The following is a 20,926-nucleotide window of genomic DNA, read 5'->3' as shown; positions in this document are numbered from 1 at the left end:
GTCCCAGCTATCTGGGAGGTGAGCCTGTAGTCCCAGCTATCTGGGAGGTGAGCCTGTAGTCCCAGCTATCTGGGAAGATAGCTTGAGCCTAGAAGTTCCAGGCTGTAGTGTGTAGTGATTGTGCCTGTGAATAGCCACTGCACTTCAGGCTGGGCAACATAGCAAGAACCCATATCTATAAAAAATGTTTCAAAAAGTGGTTAGTTTGTTGTGTAGCCTATATTACAAAGGAAAGAGAAAAGAGAAGTACTGTTGTGTGCTCCTCAGCATTTCTTCCTCTTCAGTTTCTTTCTCCAGATCCTTGTCCCCTTATGGGAACTGTGCCATAAACTGGCCTAGAATGAGACCTACCAGATGTGAGAGGGAGTCATTCACTGTTTTAAGGGAAAAAAATCTGATAAAATATATATTTTTAGGAAGGGCATGTAAGCATAAACGTTGAACAAGTGTTATAAATTTGAATGATATAGCATGCATTGTCTATGTGTTTATATCTACAATATAATAGACATATTAACAGCAATTGGTTTTTCTGCTTTTTTTTTGGAGTAGCATTCTACTTTGTTTTCTCACAAAAGTAATCCTGATCAGTAGAGACCCAATGGACTACAAGATAAAGAAGACTTATGGATTTTTCTCATCTGGTGGAGACAGGAACTAGCTACATACAGAATAGCCTTATTTTTAAGCTTTGTTTTCAGGTAACTTGGAATTTTGCAGAGAATTATAAAAAAAGAGAGACCTAGAAGAGGGGATATGGTGGTTGCTTCACAACCCATGTGAACTTTCCTTTAATTTTGTTGTTGTTGTTGAAAACTAGCATGTATAGAATTGTAATACGTAATTAGAGATACCAGCTTAATATCCTGGCTTTATTGCTTATGAAGCTAAAACACAAGCAGGAGAAATATCATGTTATAAGACATTGCAGGATGTTAAGTGGCTGGTCAAGACAGCTTTCTTCTGGGTGAGATTTTTTAACTGAATGATTCTTTGAAGACAGAAAAAAATGAAGCACATGAGTGAATTCCCAACTTCTGTTGGCTGCAAAACTTTTCCTTCTTTCCACGACACAATAATTTATAGCTCTTCTAATAAAAAAAGCACTTAACAGTTGATACAATCCATCCAGTGGTTTTCATGTTTATTATTTAGTTGACTGTACTTTATTATTTCCAGGACTCATTACACACCTCTGCAAAGCCCTGTGTTTCAAAGGTGCACATTTTGAAAGACAGTGGACTAGATAAGCTCTCTGTGACAGAAGCATTTAGTGCCTGAAGAATGTGAGGTGCTTCCCCACAGTCCCAGCACCTTGACAGTTATACGGGGTCATGTGACTACTTTGGGCCAATGGGCTATAAGTGGAGGTGATGTTTGTCAATTTCAAGATGCAAGTAGACATACGGATATAAATTGACTTTATTATCTTCTTCCTCTGTGGCCATAACAGTGGAGCTGTGCAGCAGCAGGAAGGCAGAGCTTCCATCAGCCTGGGTCCCTGAGTGTTAGTGAGAAAGAAAATGTCCTTTTTCAAAACCCACACTGGACATGCAGCGTGGAAGAGACACACTGACGTTTGCGGCCACAGCATAAACTAGCCTACCTGAAAAACCTTGGAAATGAAATTCTCTGGCTTCTAATCTCTTTCTATGTCTTTAGTCCTCTTTTCTCGAATCTGATTTTATTTAGAGGAATAAGTTTCAGCATGCTGAATACCACCTCGATGGTGTCAGTATGATTATACTAAAATGATTTTATGGATATGCTATACAATAATTTCTTTAAAGTCATACATAACATTGTAGTCAAATTTATATGTTGGCCATTATATTTTATTTTCTAAGCAATTGATTGGTTTATTATATAGAAAAGAATCCACACACAAAATGATTTGTAAGTGGGTCATATAGGTTATTTAACTCACATAATGAGACATTCAAAAGCAAAAAACATGTATTAGGCACCCAACTGCGTCCTTAGCATCATACCTATTCTTACAGAGAGTAAAGCAGAGAGGTTCATAATAGAAACTTTGATATCCAATATTATGCATTCAAAGTTCAACTCTATCACATCTGATTGTGTATACTTTTGCAAGTTACTCTATCTCCCTAAGCCCTGGGACTGTAATTGAGCTACTTAGGTATTCTCTTCAGGGTTGACATGGCTTGAATTAGTACTGTAACACAAAGCCTAGCACATAATAAATATAGAACAAATATCAAATATTGTCAATTAGGTGACTTTAACCAACTCTGTCATAAACATATTTCTGTTTAAGAAAATTCTTCTTGGTATTAGATCACTAATTAATATCTTATGCAAACATATACAAATAGGGAGAATATTTAGCTCTATTAGAATATGTTGCAGATTAAAGACCTTTTCCTGAATGATGATCAGGACTATTATTTTATTTTTTAAAGTTTTATTGACAAATAATAATTATATATATTTATGGAATCCAATATGATATTTTGATACATGTATGCATTGTGGAATGATTAAATCGGGCTAATTAATATATTCATCACCTTAAATACTTTTCTTTGTGGTGATAATATCTAAAATTACTCCTTTAGCTATTTAAAAATATATAATACATTACTATTAACATGTCATCATGTACAGTCACCATGCTGTACAAAAGATCACCAGAAGCGATTTTTTCTAACAGAAAGTTTGTACCCTTTGACCAACATTTCTTCTTTCCTCAGTTACCTTACCTTCCCAGCCTCTGGTAACCACTATTCTCCTATGAGTTCAACTTTTAAAAATTTCACATGTAAGTGAAATCATGCAGTATTTGTTTCTCTGTGCCTGGCTTATTTCACTTAGGATAATGCATTCTATGTTCACTCATGTTGTTGCAAATGACAGAATTTCTGCTTTTTAAAGGCTGAATAGTATTCTATTTTGTGTGTGTGTGTGTGTGTGTGTGTGTGTGTGTGTACCACATTTTAAAAATCCATTCATCTGTTGATGGCACTTCAGTTGTTTTCATATCTTGGCTATTGAGAATAATGCTACAGTGAGCAAGGGAGCACAGATATCTCTTAGACATACTGATTTAAGTTCCTTTGGAGATATAGCTAGAAATGAGGTTGCTGGATCATATGGTAATTCTATTTTTAGTTTTTGGTGGAACCTCCATACTGTTTTTCAAAATGGCTGTACTAATTTATATTTCCACCAACAGCGTACAGGGGTTTCTTTTCTCCACTTCCTTGGCAACACTTGTTATCTTCCATCTTTTTTTATGATAGCCAGTTTAACAGATGTGAGGTGATATCTCATTGTGGCTTTAATTTGCATTTATTTGTCTGATAATTAGAGAAAATCAACCTATAAAAATCAGTAGCATTTTGTACACTAACAACAAACCATTTGAAAAATAAATTAAGAAAATAATTCCATTTACAATAGTATTGAAGAATAAAATACGTAGTAAATTTAATCAAGGCAGTAAAAGATCTATATACTCAAAATTATATAACATGGATGAAAAAAATAGAAAAAAATAGGACACAAATAAATAGAAAAATAGGCCAGGCGCACTGGCTCATGCTTGTAATCCCATCACTTTGGGAGGCTAAGGCGGGCAGATCACCTGAGGTCAGAAGTTCAAGACCAGCCTGGCCAACATAGCAAAACCCCATCTCTACTAAAAAAATAAAATACAAAAGTTAGCTGGGCGTGGTGGCATGCACCTGTAGTCTCAGCTACTTGGGAGGCTGAGGCACGAGAATCACTTGAACCTGGGAGGTGGAGGTTGCAGTGAGCCGAGATTGCACCACTGCACTTCAGCCTGGGTGACAGAGAAAGAGTCTCCTAAAAAAAAAAAAGAAAGAAAAATATACCATTAATGAATTGAAACAATTAGTATTATTTAAATATTCATACTATCCAAAGCAATCTACAGATTCAATGTAATTTCTATCAAAATTTCATGGTAATTGTTCATAGAAATAGAAAAAAATTAAAATTTATCTGAAACCACAAAAAACTTAAGTAGCCAAAGCTATCTTTAACAAAAAGAACAAAGCTGGAGGCATCGCACTACCACATTTCAAAATACATTACAAGCTATAATCAAAACGCTATGGGACTGGCATAAAAACAGACACATTAACAAATGGAGTAGTATAGAGAGCTCCAGAATAAACCCACCTACCTATGGTCAATTGATTTTTGAGAAGATGTCAAGAACACACCATGGGAAAGAAAAATTTCTTCAATAAATGGTGTTGGGAAAACTAGATATCCAAATGCAGAAGAATGAAAATGAACCCTTATCTCATTTTTTTCTTTACATTTAAAAGTAAGGAAAATAATAATTAAAAATAGTTTAAAAAATCCATTTGATGTCTAAGTTCTTTGTGGTTGGAAATAGAAAATAGGGCAGCAGCTATAGTATAACAGAAAGAATATCGGTTGCATTGTGGAAAGACTCAAATTCTAGCTCGGCCATTTAGCTCCATATGATAGTGAGCCAATCACTTTAGTTCTCTGAGCCTCAGTTTCTTCACAGATTAAATAGGCATAATATAACCTTAATTCAAGAGTGTGGGACAACTGGATTTCCATATTCAAAATAATAAAGTGGCACCCCCTCCCTTATACCATATTACAAAAACAAACTCAAAATTAATCAAATAAATATAAGACCTAAAGCTATAAAATTCTTGGAAGAAAACATAGGTGAAAATATTTATTACCTTGGATTAGACAATGATTTCTTAGCTATGACATCAAAAGCACAAGCAACCAAATAGATAAGCTGGAATGTCATCAGAATTAAAAAACTTTTGTACTCAAAAGACATGATTAAGAAAGTGAAAGATCCTCAAAATAAAGAGACAACCCAAGTTTTAGAAAATGGGCAAAGAATCTGAAAAGTAATTCAGTTCTCCAAAGAAGACATACAAATAGACAATAGGCACAAGCACATGAAAAGGTGTTTGACATAATTAGCCATCAGGGTAACGTAAGTTAAAGCTATAATCAGATACCACTTCACATCCACTTGGATAGCTATAATTAAAAAGACACATAATTGCAAGTGTTGGTGAAAATATGGAGAAATCGGGATCCTCTGGTGGTAGGAATGGAAAATCGTCCAGTTGTTTGGAAAACAGTTTGGCATTTCCTCAACTGGTTAAGCATAGAGTTTACCATATGATCCAGAAAGTCTACTCCTAGGTATATCCCAAGAGACTTGAAACAGGTACTCAAACAGAAACACAAATGTTTATAGCAGCATTATTCATAAGAGCCAAAAAGTGAAAAGAATTCCAATGTCCATCAATAGGTGAATGGATAATAAAATGTGGTATAACCATACAACAGAATATTACTTGGCAATAAAAAGAGATAAAAGGGGATATGTGGAAAATCTCTGTACCTTCCTCTCAATTTTGCTGTGAACCTAAAACTGCTCCAAAAATATATAGTCTTAATTTAAAAAGAAAAATACAGCATATTGATATATTGATAAGTGCTACAACATGGACAAGCCTTGAAAACATTAAGCGAAAGAAGCCAGACACAAAGGACCACATGTGATATGATTCCATTTATATGAAATATCCAGAAGCAGCAAATCTGCAAAGACAGAAAGGAGATTAGTGATTGCCTGGATCGGTGCAGAATGGGATGATTGAGTGAGTAACAGCTAAGGGCCTTAACATTTTTTTGCTTTGATATATGTAAATATTGTGAAATAATTGCACAATCAAGTTAACACATCCATCACCTCACAGAGTTGTGTGTGTGTGTGTGTGTGTGTGTTGACAACATTCAAGATCTACTCTCTTAACAAACAATGGTAGTTGCCAGGGACTGAGGAGTGGGAGAAATTGGGAGATATTGGTCAAAGGATACAAACTTTCAGTTAAAAGATGAATAATTTCTGGCAATCCAAAGTATAACCTGGTGACTACAGTTAACCTTACTCTATTGTTTATTTGAAATTTGCAATGAATATTTTTTAATTGATTGTGGTAACACTTGTACAACTCTGTGAATATACTAAAAGCCATTGAATCTTACACTTTAAATGGGTGAATTATTGCCATTTAAACTTTATCTCCATAATGCTGTTAAAAAAAAAAAAAAGCTATTGTGAAGGATAAACAATGTGAGGACTATGACTCAGAATACAAGACAGATGTGCAAAAAATACAACTTTTACATACCCTATAAAACACCACGATTCCTGATTCTGTGGGCCTGTTCTCGTAGGCCAGCTGCAAATTCCTTATGAGAAACTACTTCTGAGGGCGCCCTCTGCTTCTCAGCATCACCGTGGAATTAGGGATATTACCTGTTACCTAGAAAGAGGGACGAGCACCTCCATTCACCAGGATTTCAAGTTTGCCTCTGTCACCATTACAGTCCATTGAAATCCCATGGTGCCCTGTGGTTTCTAGGCCTCACTCAGCATGGCTAGGAGCACTGGAGCCTGCGTTCCCTTCTGCCCTGACTTTTTGGTCTTACAGTTCCATCAGACCTTTCAGGACTCAGGTCTCTAGGGCTCAGCCATCTCATCTCTTGCCAGTGTAGTGGAAGATCTTGCTAGTCTAGGGAAAACCCCTCTTTGCTCCCTTCTTCAGGCTTCTCTGTGGTGTCCCTGTAACTCAATTCTCCTTGATCTTTAAAAGTTGGTATTGACGGCTTCTAAAAACCACAGCCTATCTAAATTGTATGTTTGGCCAGACGCGGTGGCTCACACCTGTAATCCCAGCACTAGGAGGCCAAAGCAGGTGGATCACTTGAGATCAGTAGTTTGAGACAAGCCTGGCCAACAAGGTGAAACCCCGTCTCTACTAAAAATACAAAATTAGCCGACGTGGTGGCACATGCCTGTAGTCCCAGCTACTTGGAAGGCTGAGGCAGGAGAATCGCTTGAACCCAGGAGGTGGAGGTTGCAGTGAGGCAAGATGGTACCACTGCACTCCAGCCTGGGCAACAAGAGTGAAATTCCATCTCAAAATAAACAAATTGTATGGACAGAAATGGCTTACATGGCAAACATATCCAGAAAGTAATAGAAATTGTTACATTCTACTCTTCTAGTGCAGCAAAGAACAAATGGAACAACTAAATTGCTATAGTAGTGCATTCTGAAGGTTTATATGTCTTGATAGAGTGATGCTATAGAGTGAAAGATAATACTAAACATGGATTGATTGTTACTTTGTATCTGGCATTGTGTAAGTACTTTATATGCACTACTTTTCTTCTTTCAAGAACAAATAAGAACCATACTTACAAGGAAATATTGATTTTGGTCCTCAGTTCCAAGAAATGTGACAAACTGATTCATAAAATAGGCATTCTGAAATTGTTTGCAATACTTTATTGAGTGAGTTTAGGTAACAAACCAGGGATTCTTATTTTGTAGTTACCTACGCTGGTAGAAATAAGCAATGTTGTTTAATTTTTCAACTTTATTTCCTCATCGGAAGAAATGGAAGCATGGTTTTCACTCAAGAAAAAGAGCTCTAGGGCAATGTTTTCCTTTGCAACACTGAAGAGAGAACAGCCCCTCTCCCGTGGGGCGCACCCAGGATAAAGAATGAAGGCTTCCATCCTGGACTGAATAGTAGGAATAGAGGAACAAAGCTCTAACCCAACTTCCTGTTGTTCCCTGAGTCACATCTTAAGGATTTTCTCTTCAGTAACTGAGAAGTCTGGGCTATAATAGAGGAGTTCTCAGACCTCCTACATGTGTCACATTCTATGATTGCTGTACATATACGGTTGCACAAAATGTGTCGCATCAGTAGGTGCCCATTGAAAGCAGAATTTGTGGCATTAATGTCACTGCTATAGATCTTTCTGCACCTTTTGTCATGCAGCAGATAAAGTACCAGGCAGCTCAGAGCAGTGGAAAGAACATTTAATTTTGACCCAAACCTCTCCATTCTGATTCTGGCTCATCCATTTACTAGCTCTGTTTCTACTCAGTCTCCCAAGCCACAGTTCTTATCCTACAAAACAAGGACACCTGCTACCTCACCTACTGCTTAGATCCAATCACTTCATGAATTCTGTAGCTGATAAAGTGCCATACAGTTATAAGACACAGTAATGATTAAAGACATTTCTGGGTCAACTTCCTGACCCCTTCTATTTACGTTTTCCTGTAAATTGAAGTCATTATTCACTGCAGCTCTCAACACTGTCAGACCCAGGAAACTTCTAGTTGTCATTTTTCTGGATTCCTATTTTTGTGTTTCTCCAGTAGCTGGAACTGCTGCCACTCTGCTTGTCAGTCTCAGACATCCTGATTCTCACTCACCGTTCTAGATGAACAAACCTCTTATCTGAGACCCACGTATTTCACATTCTCCTCTGCCAGGTTGCTGTGAATAACTTCAGTTCTTCAATAACTAAATTTTTAGAGGCCTCTAGCTCCTTTACTTTCTCCTGTGGAAGAGGCCACAAAGAATCCTGGAACTGCCTTTTCCATGCAAATGCTCCAGGAGGTCAAGATCAAAACTAAACATAAAAGACGAAAATGGTGGTTTAGTCCCCAAGTTGCATTTTTGGCATTCTTTTCCCATCCTGTGTTAATCTGTCATCTAGCCAAAAAAGAAAAACAAGTAAAAAATAGAAGCAAGACATTGTCCCCTGTAGGTCAGGGTTGGAAACACAAATGGATTAAACATCATAAAAATGTTTTTAGGTGAGCCCTAAAATGATAATTCAATTTGTAAGACTCTACACACTGAGATTTTGCTGAACTTTATAGTATAATGTGTCATTCAAGGCAGCTTCATGGAAAGCCAGAGACTATGTTTGAGAACATTCATCCGGTCATTATCTACAATGAACCAAAAGAATGTCCACACTGAAGTGACGGGAGAAGGAGGCAGAGAGAGACAGAGAGAGAGAGATAGAGAGAGAATGCACCCTGCCCTCAAGGATGTCGCTATTACAGAGGGACTATATCCCTCCCAAAAGCCTGCCTAACATCACATACCTATTACAAGACTTTGAGATAGCTACTAATATTATCTCCATTTTTCAAAAGAGGAAACCAACACAGAGAGGTTGGGTGACTTGCCTAAAGTCACACAGGTAGTAGATAGCGAGTCAGAATTCAATGCAGGTATTTTGGCTGCAGAATCTGTGCTCTTAACTGTGTCTCTGCTTCCTCCTGTATAGACACTGTCAGCGCTTTTCCCCCAGGGTGTGAGTCAGATGGAGATATTTCAGATGCTGCATTGAAAGCTTTCAAATTCCCCCATCTCTACACACTAAGGAGACAATGATCTCTTCCAGTAATTTCTAAGCCCAAATGTATCTGAGACTTTTAAAATATCATGGAGCAGTGCTGTCCACCAGGAGGATGGTTTAGTGCATTTTTAGTTTTTACTTTAAAAATCTGTTTTCTCTAAGTGTTTTCATACTTTCTACACTGCCATCAATAATATATAATCAGAGAAAGGAAACTTAAACAGGAATAAGCAGCATTCACTTTTTCTAGCTTCTTAGTCACGTTACCAAGATTCTTCAGTGATTTTACTCTGAAAATATCTACTGAATTCCATCAACATTCCATTATCCCACAGGGCCAATCTTCAGAATTATGAATTGACATGTAGAAAGTGGTAAGAGCAGTAGATGCTACAGATTTCAATATATTTCCAACAAAATAGACATCAGTAGGCAATAACTAGCATTTCTAATGCTTGATAGTATAGTTGGATAAAAGAGTCTATTCAACCTTCCACAAATTCTCTGAGGCAATTAGTTGCTATGAAATATTGCTTTCACTAGAATATTTTAGCTCACTGCCTGCTTCCCTTCTCAACATTCATCCATTACTCCCACCAACTCTCTCTCTCTCTCTCTCTCTCTCTCACACACACACACACAAACACACACACATACACACACACACACCACAAGTGTTCCCAGGACTTTCTGAAATATGGGGCATACATTCTTATCATAAGATTATATAAATAAAATTAAACATAAAAATTGTGGAAGTAACAGCACAAACATCATAAACATAATAGATGCTGAAATAACTGCTACTGTTAATATTTGAGAGTGACTGAAGTGTTGGGTTACCCCTCAGTGGTGGGCATCACATCTACACCTTCCAGAACCCAAAGGAGGGGCTATCATCTGAGACATGTTCTCAGCCCTTTAAAAATGTTATTATCCATGTTTTCTTTAATGCTGAAGACTGCAGATCCCTTGCTTTGTGCCTTTGTTCTTTCACACAGAGACACTTTCTTCCGTCTCTGGTTTTCTTTTGCTGAGCAAGGAGCCTTTTCCAATCTCTTGAGGTCTGAAACTTTCTCACCAAACTGACTGCCCTTTCCTCTGGAGACAGGCAGCATTGCATTTTTGTAGGCTCCTTTGCAGAAAGGTGTGGCCCTGTGACTGAGTTCTGACCAATAATGTGGACAGAAGTGATGTGCAACTAACTTCCAGGCCTGGCCGGCCCATAATAAAAGCTTCGATGCACTGCTCTGTTTTCTTCCTCCACCTACCAGCAGGAATTATGGATTCAGTGATGGTTCTCAGGCTACAGAGGATGGTGGAGAAACAAATAGAAGAAGTCTGGATCCCTAAATGACTGTATGGAGAAGGGTCACCTCCTCCCAGCACAACCCACATTGAAATGTAAAAGTAGCAAATAATATACTTTTACAATGTTAAGCCACTAAAATTTGGAAGTTGTTAGTTCCAGCAGATAACTTATCTTGTACGTTTACATAAGAGTTATATAACATAATTTAAATGCTATGTTGTCATTTGGATCAGACTTAAATAAGCTTCAACATCACTTGAAAATTATTTCTGTTACCATGCCATGAAGAAAACTAAACTGAGTTTCCTCAGTTTGGAGAGCAAATACCATAAAATGAAATGAAGCCAAATTAATTTAGACCAGTTTAAAAATTTAATTGATTTGATTTACTCTAGCTTATTCACCAATAAATGGAATGTGGTGAAATGATCTTCATATATCTTTCAGATTTTTATGTTCTATTTACATGGGTTTTCAAGAGCTTTGTTCCAATGAGCTTGTCTTGTGATTCTGAGCTCCTTCAGAAAGTAGTTTTATATTTAATACATCATGTTTGATTGTTGCTAAGCATCCATTTGGTGCAAATTAATAACAACACAAGCACTAGTTTCAAAAGCCAAAAACAGGATGGGGCTGGAGCAAAGGACGCTAGAGTGACTGCCCTCTGACTTGCAAAACCAGGAGATTTCACATGTGAATCTCTGTAACAATTTGTTTTTCTTTTGTTTTGGCTTCTTCTCTAGTAAAGAAGAAAATAAGAATACAACACTGTGATTGTGAATTGATCGATGTTGCTTAGCTCCTCTCTAATTCTTGTGCTAAAAAGAAAGCTCATCTGCAGAAGGCAAAAAGGCTGCCAGGTGAAGGATGGCTGATCCAGGACTGAGCTGACCGCAATATGAAGGGAAATGAAATGGTTTTGTGTAGTCATATTAGGCACTGGAACCTGCAAACGAAGCCAAGGGTCAGTTACTGAAGGGGAGACACATGTAGGAACATGAACCTGAAGACAGCTGCTAAACCAAAAGATTAAGCATTGGAGGAGCAAGCTCAGGCTTAACAAATAGTAGGAATGACAGCAGGATATTCAACCATGGTGACAGTTTAGGGCTCAATTTGTTTAGCCCATGCAAAACCCAAGCCTGGAAGGCTTCACCTTACCATTTAGCTCTATCCTGCAAGCTTGCTGGGTCCTGAGGGCCTTTGAGTGCTGTGAGTGGTAGAGGCAGCTGGCAGGTGGTGGAGGATAAGGTAGGGGATTATTCACAAAAAGCAAGTCGATCTTGGCTGAAACAAAGATACAGGGCTCAAATGAAGAGCACACCTACTGATAAACAGGCAAAGTGCCATTGTTGCTGAAGGAAAATCTTCATCCTGTGCCAGCAGGAAGGAAAGTTAGTGTGGCACTTGAGTACAGGGCTCCCAAAGTGTAGCCTGGGGCACTACGATGGTGCCTCCTTTTGTCCCCAGCTGTGGCCAATGGGAGATATTGATGAAGTAGAGGCTAGGCCATCCTCAGACACTGACCTGGCTCCTCTTCTGTTCCCTTCGGTCATGCCGCCTCCTCTTTCCTCTGCGACCTCTCTTCTTTATTTTCCCTTCATATTTTCTCTCCTTCTGCCAGAGACTGTTTCTCTAATCAAGGAGTGGGAGTGAACAGAAGCTTTTCTATTTCTCACATTTTCTTTTTGTCCCATTTGCATTGGCCAAAGTAAGTCATACACCCTAGCCAAGTATCAGCATGGCAAGCATTATAGTCTTCTTTTAGGGAATAGCCGTCATCCTCCACAAGCACCTTCTAACCAGTCTTTGGTGGATAGGATTGGACCTGTAGACTCTCAGGGTAGGGCCAACCTACTTCAGATGGGAGGATCAAAGGGACAGAGAGAAACGATTTTGACATGAAGCTTGAAGAAAATATTGAAGTCAGAAACAAACCCCAGGAAGATTTTGGCCTCAGTGAGGAAAGTGAAAAGAAGGTTCATTTGTAAACATTCCCAGAATACTTAGATTAGTATTAATTGATAAAATTGAGTTAATGAATGATCTCTCTGGGTTTGATCAAGTTAGCTTAAAAGAGAGAAATGTTACTGGCTCATCGTTAGCTTGGTGCAAAAGTAATTGCAGTTTTTGCCATTAAAAATAATTAATTTTGCACCAATCTAACATATGCAATTGGAACTTTGAGCCTTAGTTTTATAGATTTGGACAGGAATGCTAGAAGAATGTAACAATGAAATCTTTGGGAAAAATTGTATTCTATAAATAAGGAGAGCTCCACAGTTACCAAGATTTTGGCAAATATGATTTAAATGTCAGTGAAGGAGTTTCAGTCTACATTTGAATGGAATCTTTTCATTCTTGTCCTTTTCTTGCTGTTATTGTTCCTCCCCTTTCTCCACTCTCTTCCTCCTTTTCTTTATTCTTCTTCTTATTCTCCTTCCTCTTTTCTTCTGCTTCTTTTCTTCTTCTTCTTCTTTTTCTTTTCCTTCTTCGTTATCTTCTTCTTTTTCTAATTCCTCCTTCCTCTTCCATTTCCCTCCCCCTCCCCCTTCTTCTCTTCCTTTTTCTCCTCCTCCTTCTTCCTCATCCTCAGTCTGCTCAACCTCCCTCCTTCTCCTCTCTTCTTGCCTTCTTCCTTAGTATTCTTTTCCTCATAACTATTTATACTGCCACTTTTGAAATTCTTTGAGTATTTTGTCAGTTCTCAAGGAGCTTTTCAAATGTAGCTTTTTAAATACTAAAAACATACGCTGATTGTATCACTCAGAATTATATTTGGCTGTATATAATAGAAAAATCCCAAATAACAATTATGTAAACATACCAGGTTCATTATGCCACATTAAAGAAGCCAGAGTTCAGCAGCCCAGGACTGGTTTCACCCTCCATAGTGTCATAAACTTGACACCGAGAAGGGCAAGGAGACCTGGTAAGGTCACACATCAAGTCAGCAGAACTTGGACTGCTGGAAAGCAAGACAAATTTTGTAACTCGAACAATGGAGCTTCAAGTGATTTCTAAACTTAGCTTATTTTGAACTTGTCTTTATTCTCCTTATTGTCCTCTTTTCTTTGATTGCTTTCAGCTCCTTTGTTGGTTTTATCTTCCCTTTGCAGCATCCTTGCAACAAAATATACCACATGGTCTTATTCTCCAGGAAGACAGTAACTGTCAGAAATATAGAAGTCACTACCTCTGAGGTGGTGCAGACACCTGCCTGTGGTCCTGATGGATCTCTGGGAGTTAATAAGATGGATTGCCCAGAACTTTGAAATGGAGTCCAAATGCAAAGCATCAGAGGGAATTCACACAATCATAAAATGCAACACAAGGGACCCATTGACTTAAGGCATTTTTTTGGTGTTACTGGCTTTTTTCTCTATTAATAACTGTTGGGTTATACTAATATCACAAGTAGGCAGTGGATGTGGTAGAAAAGCATGTGGGCTTTGATTTCAAATCTACTGGACTTATATTCAGATATTACCTATCTACCAGTTAAGTGTCTTGGGAAAGTTATTTCTATAACCCCACTTTCCTCATGTATCAAATGGAGGTAATAGTCTCCACCCCACAGGTCTGTTGTCAGGATTAAATGAGATGATATACATAAAATTTTTGGCTCTTTGATTTTAAACAAATAACTACAAACTACAGAAAAACAAGCCATATGAAAATTTATGTTTACAAAATTAGGTAAATAAAACAAATCTAATGTACACACAATTCAAGGAGTAAACTGATGTCTGTTTTACTCATTGCTGGATCTAGAACTAGAATGGTTTTGGGCACATGGTAAGTGTTCAGTAAATATTTGTTGAATGAGTGAATACATGAATGAATGAAGTAACTTTCTATTCTATATGTACTTGGCACCATAGTAGCTGTTGGAAACATAAATGACTCAACTTTCATGCATCTTAGATTCTAAGTCAAGACAAAACAGTAAAATGATTTCAGATACTGATAAATGCTATGAGGAAACTTAAACAGGGTTATGTAATAAAAATCGATTCAAGGAATGTGAAGGAGGCAAAAAGAGATTGAGATTGGATGGTCAGAGAATTCCTGAGTGATAGGAAAGGACCGGTTATGGAAAGATCTAGATTTGTTGTTGAAGATTTCCTCAACAAGCACTGTATATATTTATTTGACTTATGCTAATAGAAATCTATTTAGCACATTTTGGAAGCATTTTCTTAAGTTATAAGTTAGTCACAAGGTTTATAGTCATAGATGCAGATACTATCCTATATTCTACAAAACTTGGGAATTCTGAGACTTTAGGGTCTCCAAGAAACTAACGTTGAAATGGGCAGTATTTTCAAAAGCATGTTCCAGTAGACATAAGATGGTTACGGATGTATTCCTCAAAAAAAAAAAAAAAAAAAAAGAGAAAAGGTCCTGTGGTCAAATACACTTGAGAACCAGTCCATGAGCACTAACATATTAAGGTCTTGAGAAGTTCTGAAGCAGAGAAACACAAACTACATGTATTCCAATGTTTTCTGAACATATTTTCAAAATTTTGTTGTTTTTTTTTCTCTGTGCACTTATTGACATCAATATGCAGTTTGAGAAATACTGTTATAACATAAAAGATAAGGCTTTGGTACAAAGGGAAAAGAGAAAGATAACCCTATGCCACGCTTATACACTGTTGGTGGAAGTGTAAATTAGTTCAGCCATTGTGGAAGACAGTGTGGCAATTCCTCAAAGACCTAAAGACAGAAATACCATTTGGCTCAGTAATCTCATTACTTGGTATATACCCAATGGAATATAAACCATTCTATTATAAAGACACATGCACATGTATGTTCATTGCAGCACTATTCACGACAGCAAAGACATGGAATCAACCTAAATGTCCATCAATAGTAGACTGGATAAAGAAAATGTGGTACATACACACTATAGAATACCATGCAGCTATAAAAAAGAATGAGATTATGTCCTTTGAAGGGACATGGATGGAGCTGGAAGCCATTATCCTTAGCATACTAACACAGGAACAGAAAACCGAATACCGCATATTAGTGGGAGCTGAATGATGAGAACACATGGACACAGAGGGGAACAGCACACACTGAGGCCTACTGAAGGGTGAAGAGTGGGAGAGGATTAGGAAAAACAACTTATGGGTCCTAGGCTTAATACCTGGGTGATGAAATAATCTGTACAACAAACCTCCATGACACAAGTTTACCTATGTAACAAACCTACACTTGTGCCCTTGAACTTAAAATTAAAGTTGAAAAAAAGAAAGATAATCCTTTGTCATAAGCCTTGCAGTTCCAAAATGGTATATTTGCACAGACTTACCAGAAACTTAAAATAAGCTCCAGCTATCATATGTACATACATTGCCTACTTTGACCAAACTGTTGACCTGATAAGAGAGATGATCACGTTTAGTTTTTGCATACTAGAGGTTTTTAAAGTTGTCTGCTTTGAAAGTGGGATGTATTTGCATTTCCTCTATAATTTTATGAGAATAAATGACAGTCAAGTGTATCTATTTTTTTATTTTGTTTCATTTTGTTTTCTTTGTGTAAGGCAAGCAGTGGAATATGCCAGGAATTTCATGAACTTTGAACATGTGAACACCACACTTAGCTCTATAACTCCATCACTTGCTAGAGGTGGTTTTAGGCAGATTACTCAAACTTTCTGAACTTCACTTTTCTCATCTGCAAATGGGGATTGTAATAGCCATATCCTACTTTTTGGGGGATAAGTAAAGCTGGTGTAAAGGACTTGCAGGAGAATGTCACTCTAGCCACTTTCTGAAATGTTTACTTGGGGACTCTAGAGTCTTTCCTTTGAAAATCTTTTTAATCCGCCTCTGGAGATTCAATGGAAAAAAACAGAATGTTTACTGTTTGTTTCTATAGCGATGACTCATGGAGTGCTGATTTATTGAATCAATTAGTGAAGAAGTAAAATTAATGTCTTATTATATAGGTGTGAAATAAACTATTCAGTCAATGCCATATGCAACGGCTTATCTAGACACTGTATCTCACCCAAACCAAGCTAACAAGAGTCACTGGCCAGCAAAAGAATCTCTGTTTAGTTCCCTAAATGTTCTAAAGATGTAGACAATCTCAACAGCTAACAACTGAATTCATCACATCAACCGCATAATAATAACTATGGATGTTCTCCAACTATTGTTCCCATGACAGAATCAGTAAGAGGATTTGGCCTGCCTAGGTCTTAGATGACTACACTATTTCCATTTCCAGTGGACCACACACAACCAAGTGCAACAACAATGTAACGTTGGTAAAACTGATTAGGTTAAGAACACTATTTTAGAAGATTGTTTAACAAACATATTTTTAGGCCTTAGAGAATGTTCATGAAGGATTTTAAGCCCACGTGTGCAGAGGACTCCCGTACCACATAATGTAAGTGCTCAGGAATTACCTCATGAGTCATTCCTAATATTAACCAAAAGTTGAAATAATGGTATGTTCTTTTGGTTTGATTGTTTAGTTTTAATCTTAGTGTTGATTTTAGAACTGTGGAATATAAAAATGGAACCATACTACTGGCATGAAGAGAGGAAACCAGTGCATCATGGGAACTAGGGGAGTTGGATCATTCCACTGCATATTCTTCCTTCTTCTAGGACACTTTGCTTGCTGGTAGAAAATGAATGCAGTTATTTAATGCATCTCTTTCATTAGAATGCTGTATTAAAAATAAATTGTGATCAGATTAGGAAGAATCCTGGACTTCAGAGGCCAGAGACATAATTTTGGTGCTGATTCTACCATCTATGTACCTTAGGCAAGTTACTCCCTGAGCCTTACTTTGCTCTTCTATAAAATGATGACTTCACTGATTATTTCTAAGACATCTTTCAGTGTTCTATAGTCCAAAATCCATGACCTTTTCTTTCTTTTCTGATTTTTCAAGGCATTCAGATATATTGCTTTTTTGCTACTTTTCTACTGATTTGCTTCATGGTATGCCTTACAAGAAGCCCAAGTTATTCCAGTCTCCACAAGGCTACTGCTGGAGTATCAGGAGAGAGGTGAGGTGGTATTTGTGATGGTAGAGGCAAAGTCCCCTTTTCCTGAATCACAAAATTCATGAGATTGAAACTTTAGGTTTATGTGTTGGTCTTTTTCTATACCTGCTGCAGGCACTATATTGGATTCCAATACCTGGCAAAAGTAAACTTGATCAATAATTGTTAACTTTCAGGCCAGGTGTGGTGGCTCACCCCTGTAATCCCAGCACTTTGGGAGGCCTAGGTGGGTGGATCAGTTGAGGTCAGGAGTTCAAGACCAGCCTGACCAAGATGGTGAAATCCTGTCTCTACTAAAAATACAAACATCAGACGGATGTGGTGGCTCACACTTGTAATCTCAGCTGCTCAGGAGGCTGAGACAGGAGAACTGCTTGAGCCTGGGAGGCAGAGGTTGCAGTGAGCTGAGATGGCACCATTGCACTCTAGCCTGGGCAACAGAGTGAGTAAGACTCCATCTCAAAAAATAAAAAAATAAAATATAAAAATAAAAATGTAAAACAAAATTGGTGACTTTCATCAATCAAAATTGTCTTTTATCATCACCATCTTCTCTGACCAGAACAATATACCAGGTATTATTTAGATAGTGAGAAAAGTTAAAGAATTTGTCTCTGTTATTGAGGTCTTCATATTCCAGCTAGAGTAAAAAGGCTTGCACAGAGAAGTAGATGATAACATAGACAAGAGGATAGCATGGGTGTTCAATTGTGTGGGATTGGAAATAAGTGCATGAAAACTCCTACAAGGGAGTGGTTACCGTGGAAAAAAATAGTTTGGATAACACTTCCTGGGGAAACTGAATGCTAAACTTTGAAGAGTGGGAAGATTTAGTATGATAAGTGGCAGATATAATAACAATTGAGAAAAGTTATAAGGAAAAAATATAAAAAGGTGCTGGGTAGAGACACTGATTTCCCATTATCTACTCATCTTGTGAACTAAACCTTGCCAAACGAGGTGTCCTCAAGGCAAAGCACAATCCATTGGGGCATACATCCAAGGATGAGGAACTTTGCTGAAACAAAAGGGCAAGGGAATTTGCACAGGAAAGTATAATTCTGCCTGAAAGTAGAAAATCCAGTAAATAACTTGATTTTCCTTAGCAATTGTAGCAGTTGAGTTTATCCTAGGGCCTAAAAATCTTTCGGGTTTTAGATAAGGGAATCCTAGTGGCTGCACTTGACTGGCTAAGTTCATCTCTTAGAGAATATGTATTTTTTCTGGGCTTGTGGGTGAGAATCAGAACCTTCTTTCAGTATGAGGTGGAAAGGTGGGTGAAGTTATTTCAAGTTCCATGACTATTGAGAAAGGTATCTGTCATAGTAATTTTTTTTCCAGCTAGAAGAGACATTAAGAATACCCAGGACTAACAAACCTGCACGTTCTGCACATGTATCCCAGAACTTAAAGTACAATAATAATAATAAAAAAGAGTACCCAGGTCTTCATTTTATATATGGGAGAATAAGGCCCGCAGAAGTTTGGATAACTTATCCAAAGTCATCATAACCATATATACATGAGAACCGGTGGGTTATAATTTTGCTGTCATGTCATTCTTTTAAAGAAAATTATTGACATTATTTTTCCTATCTCTCTCCCATAACAATGAAATCCCTTTCTGATCCTGCCCTAAAACACAACCATTTTTTAGCACCCCGTGTATGCCCCAATTCTTATGTCCTTAGATACTAACCTGAAGAAAAATTACACAAAGAATACATATTTCTTGTGGGAATATTTAAAAACATAGATAAGCACAAAAAGGAAAATTAAAAGCCATCTTCAGGTCCCTAGAGAAAACCATAGCTATATACTCCATGTATCCTTCCTATGCATATTATAATATTAAAAATATTATAAACATATTTAAATCTAAAAATGGAATTTTACTATTTTTATACTACTATTTTAGTATGCTATTTTTTGTATAATATTTGTAAGCAACTTTTCATGTGAATGTATATACTCCTACAGCCCCATTCTTGACTCTACATAAAAAAGAATTGGAGTCATTTCTGGTGAATTGCTTAAACCCATTCCATAAAATGCAAAGTTTCTCCAGAAATACTGACCCTGCTTGAAAAAAATGCATTTGGCTGTAGATATAGAGAAATGTGAAGCTCTTCCCCTTCTAAAATCTGGTGGTATTATCAACTCCTATTTTAAGCTTGTTTATGGAACTAGAATAATACTGAACATGGATATATAAAGGTGATTACAGCAGTTCGAGTTTGACCTTTGAAAAATCTTTCCCTGTATAAACAAAGTCTGGAATGTTTTAAAACCACTAAGCCAGTCAATTTCTTTTTTTATTTATCATAAACCTGAGTCAACAAGGAATGTCCATTTTATTTAAAGAGTAGGAAATGAAAATGCCTTGGTTCCTTAACCATAAATGAAGGAGGTATCTCTGGACACCATGAGTTCCTTACCTCGAACCTTCTGCTGCACTCTCAGGGTCCTGCAAACCCGGCCTCACCCTGTAGCTCTACCTGATTCCTCAGCATTGGTGGATCTGCTCCCACACTTCTGCTTAGGCAGTTTCTTCACTGTCTCAAACCCATGCTGATCTCATTCCCACTTCCATATTTTTATCCCAATAAGATTTTCCATGAAACATCCATCCTCTCCTATTTCAACTCCATCGTTACTTGCAGGCCCAGCTGCGCAGCTTCCCCAGTGCAGCTATCCTGGTGAGATTCATCCCACACTTTACACTCTTATTTGGAATTTGCTGGCTCTGAGAGTAAATCTGGTGTGGTATCGCATGTCCATATTTTTTTTTTTTTGTCCTTTAGTTTGTATCTCCTCTAAGCCTTCTGGCTCCTTTTGATAAACGTTTGTTTTAGCATTCATTTGTGTTTTGCACAGCAATGTGCACATTACATACTAAATACTCAGGAAATGTGTGTTCTTTTATGAATGATTAGGGGAGGGAGTAGAATCTTATTTCTGCCTGTTTCTTCTTAGATGTTAGATCTTAGGAAAGTTCCTTAACCTCTCTGAGGTTCCTTACAATCCTGAGAACAAAGTGGAAACACTGAACCTAGAAGGCTGTCATAAAGAAAAAAGGGATTCAATATGAAGAGCATGGGGTACAAATAAGTTAAAAAAATGTCACCTACCATCAGAAGGTCCAATAAGCTTACTTCTTTGACTTCATTAAAGGCCCCAAAAAACTAAAATATGACCCAGACTCTAAAATTATTATAAAGTTCTAACACTTGAAAATATTTTCCAGTACTCTCAAAAGTAAATACATCTAATATATATATATATAAACATATATATATATTACATAGAATGACGTA

The 20,926-nt window shown here is 37.4% G+C and overlaps 1 long non-coding RNA gene across 1 annotated transcript in view; it reads right to left on the bottom strand.

The window, feature by feature from the left end:
• Window positions 1–5,987: 5,987 nt before the first annotated feature.
• Window positions 5,988–20,926, bottom strand: part of LOC116810107 (uncharacterized) — a 40,127-nt gene continuing 25,188 nt past the window's right edge. The window contains exons 2-3 of the long non-coding RNA XR_004370178.1: window positions 8,327–8,508; window positions 5,988–6,328 (exon numbers count right to left, since the gene is read on the bottom strand). This is a non-coding gene — a long non-coding RNA (uncharacterized LOC116810107). The remainder of the gene's footprint in view (window positions 6,329–8,326; window positions 8,509–20,926) is intronic.

Source organism: Hylobates moloch, unplaced genomic scaffold (genome assembly GCF_009828535.3).
Source record: "Hylobates moloch isolate HMO894 unplaced genomic scaffold, HMol_V3 SCAFFOLD_20, whole genome shotgun sequence".
Classification (NCBI taxonomy): domain Eukaryota; kingdom Metazoa; phylum Chordata; class Mammalia; order Primates; family Hylobatidae; genus Hylobates; species Hylobates moloch.
The sequence above is the reverse complement of the archived record's forward strand: the minus strand, read 5'-3'. Positions and strand labels throughout refer to the sequence as shown.